Genomic DNA, 12251 nt, shown 5'->3' on the forward strand with positions numbered 1-12251 from the left:
AAAATTAACTTGATAAAATGATTCATTGCCATTTCTGCAGCAGAAATAACTAATAGACTTGAGACTGCACAGAAATGCAATGTTCATCTTACATTAAACATTTCTCAAATGAGAATATATGCAAATCAGTTTTGGAGCTTGAAGTTATGATTAAATTATAATTTAGATGCTTAATTGAACTTTTTATTGTATTTTTCACAATAATTCTGTTTGATGTCTATATATAATTAATTTATTGAAACCATCTTTCTAAAATAAATGTGTAAATTTTATAAATATTTTTTCATCTAACAGTGTACTACACATAGTGATAATCAAATGATGTTTAGTTATGCTTTTTAAATGGAAGTTTCACAAGTCTTGATTCTTTTAGTATTTTCATTTAAAAATATATATCATTAGTTCTGGTTCTGATAATGGCAAAGTAGTTTGTTTCAGAATAATCCTCCCACAGATAATACTTTTAAACTGAGGACAAAATTTTAAAAATATAACTATTTAAAGGCACTAGAGCAAGACTGAAAGCAAACTGGATGGGATTTGAATTTGGGGACAAAGAGAGTACACTGGGTAAGGTTCATGATTATAGGGTATTTCCCCTGTGGTTATCCTCAGTCTTCGTAGAAGAGGAATGTAAGCACTTAAGCAGAAAATCACCATCTTGTTGGCTTATAGTGTCAGAAAAGGTAGCACATTATTGCCAGAGTTAATGGAAATTAAGGAGGGAATATCCCAGAAAGGAGGAAGGCAAAGTGAAGGCTGCCTCAAAATGTATGTATGAACTACTGTCAAATGTTTGGTTCAACCATGCACTGTGTTTCCATAGGAAAAAGCCCAAAGAGCCTAATGAAAAACTACAGTTGGAAGTCTAAAAAACACAAGCAGAGATTTCAGTGGCTGCTTGCTATAGGACTGGAAGACTTCATAGCTCAAGCCCAAAAAAGTTAGAATAGCTTAAAAAAAAACCTTGGATTTTCAGAGACCCAACCCTAAGAAAGTGTAAAATGCAGAAAACTGACAAAACTAAAAAGCTGTTTCATTCCACAAGGTGAAAGTGATTGGTCAGCAATTTAAGTGCCTGGAAGAATAACAATCAACAATTTTCATAAGAAGACAACAAAATTGAGAATGCCCATATTGTATAAGCTACAATGCCTAGTATTTGGTAACAATTAGGAGGCATGCAGAGAAGCAGGAATATGTGCCCCAAGGCTATGCTGCAGATTTTGGAATTAGTAGACACATTGTTTCCAGATGTAGATAAAATGTTGACAGAAATAAACCATATGAGTCCATAAAATAAATATTAAAAATGCCAAAAGATAGAATTCTTATGGAGTATGCCCTGTAACCAAAATAATACAGTTGACCCTTAAACAATGCAGGGGCTAGGGGTACTGACCTACTACCATGCAGTTGAAAATCAACATATAAATTTTTGACTCCCCAAAAACTTAACTACTAATAGCCTACTGCTCATTTTATGGTAGTAAATGTTAAAATAGACTAGTACCTACATATATGTTATGTATTCATGATATACCTTACTTCTCACATTTTTTGGTATTTTTAGTCTGTGTAGTTTGTGAGTCTTTTCAAATTGCCACAAATGTCCAAAAAATTGTCCAACATGTTTTTGAAAAAATATTTATATAAGTGATCATTTGCAGTTTAAACCCATGTTGTTCAAGGATCAACTGTATATTAGAAAAAAAATAAAACTAAATCAAGAAATAGAGAAAATACTTGAACTACATGAAAATAAAAATATAGCATGCCAACTTGGGGTGGGGAAAAGTTGCAGACAAATGAGTTTATAGAGAAAAATTCTAGCTTTAAATTCTTATATTATGAAAGAAGAAAGTTCTCAAATCAATAGGCTACATTCTTACCTCAATAAACTAGAAAAAAAAGCAGGATAAATCCAAATTAAGTAGAGGGAAAAAGAATAAAAGTAAGAGCAGAAATCAATGAATATACTTGATATAACTAGGAAGACAAGAAAAGAGATAGCACAAAAAAATGTCATTATCAGAAATGAAAGCAGGATATCATGACAGATTCTACAGATGTTAAAACATAGTAAGGAAACATTACATAAAGCATGTCAATACATTTGACACCTTAGATAAAATTTATAATTACTTGAAAAAGATCGGCTTCAAAAAATAAAATAATCTACAGTATCCTATTATCTAGTAAGGAAATTGAGTTGATTATCAAACACCTTTGCCCCACTATCACAAAAATTCCAGGTCCAGATAATTTGCCTGGTGGTTTTTACCAAACATTTAATGAAGAAGGGATAATGATATATCACTCATTCATTCAGAAAATTGAGGAAGGATCACTTCCCAACCAATTGCATAAAGCAAGTATAAACTATGCCAAAAGTTGACAAATATGAGAAACTTGAGCAATATTCCTAATAAATGCAGAGACATAGAACCTTAATAAAATACTAGTAAATCAGAGCTAGCAATATGTAAACAGAGTAAAACATCACAATCAAGTGGGATTACAAGAAAGCAAGGTTGGACCAATATCCCTGATGAACATAGATGCAAAAATACTCAATAAACTATTAGCAAACCTAATTCAAAAATACATCAAAAAGATCATCCATCATGATCAAGTAGGATTCATCCCAGGGATGCAAGGATGGTACAACATTTGAAAATCCACCTACATCTTCCACCACATCAACAAAAAGAAGGACAAAAGCCGCATGATCATTTCCACAGATACTGAAAAAGCATTCGACAAAATTCAACATCCATTCATGATAAAAACTGTCAACAAAATGGGTATAGAGGGCAAGTACCTCAACATAATAAAGGCCATATATGACAAACCCACAGCAAACATACTTAACAGAGAGAAGCTGAAAGCTTTACCTTTAAGATAGAGAACAAGATAATGATGCCCACTCTCCCCACTTTTATTCAACATAGTTCTGGAGGTCCTAGCCATGGCAATCAGACAACACAAAGAAATAAAAGGCATCCAGATTGGCAAGGAAGAAATTAAACTGTCCCTGTTTGCAGATGACATGATATTGTACATAAGAAACCCTAAAGAAACCACTCCAAAACTACAAGATCTAATATCTGAATTCAGAAAAGTTGCAGGATACAAAATTAATACACAGAAATCTGTTGCTTTTCTATACACTAACGATGAACTAGCAGAAAGAGAAATCAGGAAAACAAGTCCATTCACAATTGCATCAAAAAGAATAAAATACCTAGAAATAAACCTAACCAAGGAAGTGAAAGACCTATACTCTGAAAACTACAAGACACTCATGAGGGAAGTTAAAGAAGATACTAATAAATGGAAATACATCCCATGTGTATGGATAGGAAGAAATAATATTGTCAAAATGGCCATCTTGCCTAAAGCAATCTACAGATTCTATGCAATCCCTATCAAAATACAAACGGTATTCTTCAATGAACTAGAGCAAATAGATCTAAAATTCATATGGAACCAGAAAAGACCCCAAATAGCCAAAGCAATCCTGAGAAGGAAGAATAAAGCAGGGGGAATTACACCCCCAGACTTCAAGCTCTACTACAAAGCTACAGTAATAAGACAATTTGGTACTGGCACAAGAACAGACCCACAGACCAGTGGAACAGAATAGGGAGTCCAGATATAAACCCAAGTGTATATGGTCAATTAATATACAGTAAAGGAGCCAGGAATATACAATGTGGAAATGAGAGCCTCTTCAACAACTGGTGTTGGCAAAACTGGACAGCTACATGCAAGAGAATGAAACTGGATTATTGTCTAACCCCATACACAAAAGTAAAAAAATGGATCAAAGACCTGAATGTAAGTCATGAAACTATAAAACTTTTAGAAGAAAACATAGGCAAAAATCTCTTGAATATAAACATGAGCAACTTTTTCCTGAATGTATCTCCTCGGACAAGGGAAACAAAAACAAAAATGAACAAATAGTACTACATCATGCTAAAAAGTTTCTGTACAGCAGAGGATACCATCAGTAGAAAAAAAAGGCATCCTATGGTATGGGAGAATATATTTATAAATTACATATCAGACAAGGGGTTAACATCCAAAATAATAAAGAACTCACATGCCTCAACACCCCAAAAGCAAATAACCCTATTAAAAAATGGGCGGAGGATATGAACAGATACTTCTGCAAAGAAGAAATTCAGATGGCCAATGGGCACATGAAGAGATGCTCCACATTGCTAATTATCAGGGAAATGCAAATTAAAACCACAATGAGATATCACCTCACACCATTTAAGATGGCCAACAACCAAAAAACAAACAACAACAAATGTTGGTGAGGATGTGGAGAATGGGGAACCCTCCTACACTGCTGGTGGGAATGTAAACTAGTTCAACCATTATGGAAAGCAATATGGGGGTTCCTCAAAAAATAAAAATAGAACTACTTTTGACCTGGGAATACCACTCCTAGAAATTTAACCAAAGAAAACAACTTCTCAGATTCAAAAAGACATATTCCCCCGTATGCTTATCACAGCACTATTTACAATAGCCAATATATGGAAGCAACCTAAGTGTCCATCAGTAGATGAATGGATAAAGAAGAGGTGGTACATATACACAATGGAATGCTATTCAGCCATAAGAAAGAAACAAATCCTGTCATTTGCAACGACATGGATGGAGCTGGAGGGTATTATGCTCAGTGAAATAAGTCAGGTAGAGAAAGACAAATACCAAATGATTTCCCTCATTTGTGGAATATAACAACGAAGCAAAACTGAAGGAACAAAACAGCAGCAGACTCACAGACTCCAAGAAGGGACTAGGGGTTACCAAAGGGGAGGGCAGGTCGGGAGAGAGGGAGAAGGGGATTGTGGGGTATCATGATTGGTGCCCATGATGTGTGTGTGGGTCACAGGGAAGACAGTGTAGCTCAGAGAAGACAAATAGGGACTCTGTGACATCTTACTACACTGATAGTGACTGCAGTGGGGTATGGGGGGGACTCGATAATACGGGTGAATGTAATAACCACATTGTTTTCCTTGTGAAACCTTCATAAGAGTGTATATCAATACCTTAATAATACAAAAAAAAGAATGCAACGTTGGTTTAACACTTTTAAATCCCACTAATATGATTTACCACATTAATTTAAAAATGTAGAAAATCATCTCAATAAATACATTAAAATATTTGAAACATGTTATTTTACATTTATGGTTTAAAAATACTCTCAGCTAACTAGGAATAAAGGGATATTGCTTTAGTCTGAAAAATGGGCATCTGCTAAAAAACCTGCATCTAACATAGTCAACTATTTCAGCTTTGCCCCTCTGTTCAGAAGCAAGGAAAGTATGTCTACTTTCACTTTTATTCAATAACCAGTGAATCAAAGGAGAAATCACAAGAGAAACCAGAAAATAATTTGCAGTGAAAGAAAATAAAACACAACATACTAAAACTTATAGGATACAAGAAAAAGCATACTAAAAGGGAAATTTATGGCTGTAAATATCTACATTAAAAAAGAAGAAAGATATCAAACAAATAACTGAACTGTATATCTTAGAGAAATAAGGACAGAAGACCAAGCCAATCCCAAAGCTAATAAAAGGAGGGAGATAATACAGATTAGAATGGAAATAAAAGAAATACAGACTAGAAAAACAAAGAAAGAATCAGTGAAACCAAAAGCTGGTTACTTGAAAAGAACATCTATAAACCTTTAGCTAGACTGACTAGGAAATAAAAAATAAGGTAGACTCGACAAAATCAGAAATAAAAGTAGGGAACTCATGACTGAGTTTATAGGGAAAAAAATGTAAGAAAATACTATGAGCAATTGTTCATTAATGAATTATATAACTTAGATGAAATGGAAAAATTCCTTGAAATACACAAACTACCAAAATTAACCAAAGAAGAGGTAGAAAATTTGAACAAACTTACAACAAGTAAAGAGCATCAATAATCTAAAATCTTCCAACCGAATGATTTTAGCACAGGAACAGTTGGTTTCAATGGTGATTTCCACCAAATAATTAACACAATTTCTCTTACAAAACACAGAAGAGAAATGAATTGTCATGCCATCATTGTCCTGATACCAAAGCAAGCAAAGACATCACAACAAAACAAAGTTACGTACTAATTATCTCTCTAATGCTATAGATATAAAAATCATCAACAAAATCCTAGCAACCAAAATCTGGGAGGATCTTAACAAGATTATACACAATGACCAAGTGGAATTCATCCCAGATATCCAAGTGATTCAACATAAAAGAATGAATGAATGAATGTAATACATGACATTCATAAAATAAACAATCCACAGAACCTTATTCACAGTTAAAAATAAATAAGTAACAAACAAAACATAACTCTTAAATAGAAGAGAACTTCTTAAACATGGTAAGTCTATCTTAGTTTGGCTATTATAACAAAAAGTACCACAGATTGGGTGGCTTAAACAATAAGTATTTATTTCTCATAGTCTTAGGGCCGAGAAGTCCAAGATCAAGATACTAGAAGATTTGGTGTATGGTGAGAGCCAGGTTCCACATTCATAGCTGACCACAGACAGTCTTCTCCCTATGTCTTCACATGGTAGAAAGAAGGCTAGAGAGCTCTCTAGGGTCTTTTTTGTAATGACATTACTGTCATGCATGGGGGCTCCACCATGGTTACCTACTAATTACCTCAAAAAGACCCCACTTCCTATTAACATACATTTGAGGTTAAAACTTCAATGTACGAATTTTAAAGAGCACAAACATTCAGTCTATAATAAGATATTTATGAAAAACCACAGGTAATGTCATGCTTAGTTGTGAAAGACTAAAAGTCTTCCTATTAAAATCAGGAACAAGACAGAGATGCCTGCTGTTGCCATTTCTATTCAACATAGTACTGGAGGCCCTAGCCAGGAAAATTGGAAAAAAAAAAGAAATAATGGTCATCCAAATTGGAAAGTGAGAAGTAAAGTATATCTATTCCCAGATGACATTGTCTTTTACATAAGAAATTTAAAGAGTCCACAAAAAATTAAGCAAATTCAGGAAATTTGAAGGATACAAGGTCAATATATAAAAATTAGTTATCTCTCTATAGACAAGCAATACCAAAAGGAATTTTAAAAAATAATTCCATTTACAATAGCATCAAAAAGAACAAAATACTTAGGAATTTAACCAAGGAGGTAAAGAGTTATGCACTGAAAACTACAAACATTTCTTAAAGAAATTGAAGAAAACAAATAATTGGAAAGATACCACGTGTTCATGGATTACTTAATGTTAGTATGGAAATACTCCCCAAAGTGATCTACAGAATCAATGGAATCTTTGTAAAAATTTTAACTGCCAAAATTTGCAGAAATGGAAAGATTGGTGTGAAATTACAAAGAATTTCAAGTAGCCAAACTAATATTGAGAAATGAAAGTGGAGGACAAACAATTTCTTATTTTGAAACTGACTGCAAAACTACAATAATCAAAACAGGGTAGTATTGGCATAAGGATAGGCACAAAGTTCAATAGAATAGAGTTAAAAGTCCAAAAATGAACACATAGAGCTATTATCATTTAATTTTTATCAAGGAGGAAATAACAGTCTCTTCAAGAAATGGTGCTGAGACAACTGTATATATACATGAAAAAGAATAAAATTAGACACCTTACACCATATAAAAATTAATTTAAAATGGAGCAAAGACCTAGATATAAGTGATACAACTTTAAAACCCTTAGAAGAAAACAGGAATATGTCTTCATAACTTTGATTTGGCAATGGATTTTTAGCTGTGACACGAAAAACACAAGTAATGACAAAAAAATGGAAAAATTGAATCTCAGCAAGATTAAAAACTGGTGCATCAACTGAATAGAGAATCATTAAATGACAGAATATTTGCAAATTACATAATAGATAAGGTTCTAGTGTCCAGAATGCATAATGAGCTCTTACAGCCAACAACAAAAGACAAACAACCCATTATAATGTAAGCAAATAACTTAAATAGACATTTTGCCAAAGAATGTATACAAATGGTACAATGAAAAAATGCTTAATATCATCAGTTATTAGGGAAATGCAAATCAAAACCACAATGAGACACCACTTCACAATAGACAATAACAAGTGTTAACAATGATGTGAAGTAATTAGAAGTATCACATAATGTTCATGGGAATATAAAATGCTGCACCTGCTTTGGAAAACAGTCTAGCTTGTGCTCAAAAGACTGAACATAGTGTTGCCATATAACCTAGAAAGTCCACTCTTAGATATATATGCACAAGAGAAATAAAACATACAACCACACTATAACTTGGACACAAATGTTCATAGCATATTATTCATAATAGCCAAATAGTGGAAACAACACACATATCTATGATGAGTTGGTTAAATGTGATATACATATATACAATGGATTATTCTTCAGCCATAAAATAAAGCAGTGATATATTCTAAAGAATCGATGAACCTTGAAAATGTTGCTCTAAGTAAGCAAATATGCACAAAGGACACATATTGTATGATTTTATTTATATGAAATATCCAGAACAGGCAAAGTCATAGAGACCAAAAATAGATTACTGATTGCCAAGGTATGGAAGGCAGAGGGAATCGAAATGGTGATTGACAGATATAATTTTAACATTTTTAGAGTGTTGAAAATGTTAACCATTAGATTGTGGTGATGGTTGCATAATTCTATAAATATACTAGACAGTACTGAACTGTACTGTTTAATTGGGTGGGTGGATATAATGGCCTATAAAATATATCTCAATAAAGCCATAAAAAATGGGAATCTCTTAAAAATACTAAAACATGAAACTAAAATTAAGAAAAAAAAGAGAAATAAGACACCTCATTGGCCATATATTCATGCAAACTGTCACTAAAAATTTTTCCAGAAGGAAAACTCCTGTCCCAGAATTTGTTGGTGAATTGTATGTAACATTTAAAAGGAATTAATATCAATCATATATAAATGTGTGCAAGAAGCTGAAAAGGAGGGAATACTTCCCAAATTATTTTATGATGTTAACCCCAATAAAAAAATACAGAAAAATATATAAGAACAACAACAAAAGAAAACCTATAAACCAAGATTTCATGAGTATAGATGTAAAAAAAAAAAGAAGTATAACATATCATGACCAATTGGAGTTTATCAGGAAAGTACAAGCTGGGTTTAACTTTAGAAAATTAATCAATATAATCCTTTCCAATAACAGAATAAAGGAGTAAAAACATACAATCATCTCTCTACTTTCAGAAAATATATTTGACAAAATACAGTACCTATATATGATTTAAGAGAAAAAACTGATCAAACTAGAAATACATGAGAACTTCCCCAATTAATAAAAGTGTATGTATTAGCAAATTACAGCTAATATAATCGATGATGATTAATACATTCCTCCTAAAATCAAGAACAAGGTCAAGGTGGCCATTCTCATTTTCTATTATTTTTTATTTTTATTGGATTTCTATAATTCATATTGAAATTTGAATCACTTGAAGTGCCTAAAATATGTTTTTTAAGAACAATTAACAAAGCAGAAGGACTACATTATTGAAATGTACATCTTACTCTGAATCTACACTGATCAAAACAATGTGGAATGGCATAAATGTGATACAACCAAACGAAGAGCATAGAAATAGACCAATACATATGTGGTCAGTTGATTTTTGGCAGAGTCATCAAAGCAGTTTGATAAAGAAAGGAAACTGTCTTTAGCAAATGGCTCTGAAATAACCATATATCCATATAAAAAAAACCCTTGACTCCTATCTCCTACCATACACAAAAATTAATTCTAGAGGACTCATATGTCTAAGTGTAAAAGCTAAAATTATAAAGCATTTAGAATGAAAATAGGATATATTTATGAACTGGGGTTGAGAAAGACTTTTAGACAGGATAAGCAAATCAAGCATAGGAAACAAAAAGATCAGTTAGCCTCTTCAAACTCAAAAACTTACACTCCTCAAAAGATATCATTAAGAAAATTTAAAGGCAGGCCATAGATGAGGAGAAAATATTCACAAATCATGTTTGACCAAGAACTTGTATTTACAATATATAAAGAAATGTGATATCTCAATAATAAAAAGCTGGAAAAAAATGGGCAAAATACTTGAAGAGGTACTTCACAAAGGATGACATGTGAATGTCTAATAAGCACGTGAAAAAATGCCCAACATCATTATCATCACAGAAATGCAAATTAAAACTGCAATGAGACACTATTATATACTCAGTAAAATGACATGAGTTCAATACAGTACCAGCTGACAAGAACAGAGATCAATTAAAATTCTTGCACAGTTTTAGTTGTAATATAAAAACACTTTGAGAAAAGTTTAGGCAATTTCTTATAAAGTTAAAGCTACCCCTGTCCTTCAACCTAGAAATTTTACTTTATCCAGGAGAAATTAGAATATTCAAAAAAAATCATAAAAAACTTTATGTCTTATTAACAATAGCCATAAGTAGAAAAACTTAAATGTATATCAACAGAAAACAGATTTAAAAAATTACAATATATTCATACAATACAATAGTATTTAGTAATAAAGAGGAATGTACTACTCTTTCAATCAGCACCATGGACAAATATCACATTCATAATCCTGAGTGGGAAAAGCTAAATACAAAAGCAAATATAATATAAATGGATTTATGCAAAATTCTAGAACAAGCAACACTAGTCTAAGGTAAAATATTTCAGAATGGTGGTTTCTCTTGGGGCTGGAAGGATTGACTGAAAGAAACATGAGACAATTTGGGGAAGACAGACATTTTCTATATAGTGAGAGAGGTATGTGTACATGAGTATACTACTCTAAACAAATTTTCAGTTAAATTTTGTAAACTTCAATATATGTAAATGTCACATAGAAAATTATAGTGAAAATAAATAAGGGTTGTGGAGTCCATGGAGTTATAGATAAAACATTGTGGAGTCCATGGAGTTATAGATAACACAACAAGGCAGTATGTAGGTAATAATTGAAATAATGGTTTATAGAATTATTTTTTTATGTGGGTTTATTCTATATACTTTTTTTAATGTTATGTAATGTTTATGTATTGTTTATGTAATGTTATGTAATGTTTAAAAATTTATATAACCAACATTTTAAAAGATTTTTTAAATAGTGGAATATACATTCTTTTCAGGTGCAAATGGAACATTCACTAATATATATTATATCTTTTGTCACAAAAAACTCAACTAATTTAAAAGAGTTAAATTCACATAGTCTATTATCTGACCAAAATGGAATACAACTAGGCATCAGTAACAGAAAAATAACAGGAAAAAGTCAAACAATTTGAAAATAACACATTTCTAAATAATGTATGAGAAAAAGTCTTAAGGTATTGGAAAATATTTTATACTGAATGAAAATGAAAATACAACATCAAATTTGTGAGACACAGCTAACAAAAGCTTAGAAAAAGATCTTTTTTAGGAAAGAAGAGAGGGCTCAAACAATTTAAGTTTCTACCTTAAGAAAAAAATAAATAATCTCAAAGCAAGCAAAGAAATGAAATTATACAGATAAAAACAGATGTGTCAATGAAATTGAAAACAAAAACAATAAGGAAAATCAAATAAAACCAAAGGTCAGTTATATAAAAATGTCAATGAAATTGATATTCCTCTAGGAAGAATGACAAAGAAAAAAGATATAAATTACCAATATGAAGAATAAAAGTATAACTACAACTACAGACCCTGCAGACATTAATAAAACTATAAAGGAATAACCACTTCACACAGATAAATTCAATGAATTTGATGAAATGGATGAAATCCTTAAAAACCACTAACTACCAAGACTCACTCAATTTTAAATAAACTGAATACAACTCAATAAACTGAATAAAATCACAGTTAAAACCCTCTCAAAAAACAAATCCCGCTGTACCAATGGTCTCACTGAGGAATTCTGGGAAATATTTAAGGAATATATAACACCAATTTTACAGTATCAATTCCAAAAAGTAGAAGAGAGGAGAATACTTTTCAACAAATATGAAACCAGTTTCTCTGGTACCAAAACCAGACAAATACAGTACAAAAAAAGAAGACTAAACTCCAGTACTGGCAGGAACTAAGATGCCAACTCCACAAAAATACCAACAAATCAATACAGCAGTATACATAAAAAAACACAGTGGAATTTATTCCAAGAATGCAAAGCTAGCACAA

Source organism: Manis pentadactyla, chromosome X, assembly GCF_030020395.1.
Source record: "Manis pentadactyla isolate mManPen7 chromosome X, mManPen7.hap1, whole genome shotgun sequence".
Lineage (NCBI taxonomy): Eukaryota > Metazoa > Chordata > Mammalia > Pholidota > Manidae > Manis > Manis pentadactyla.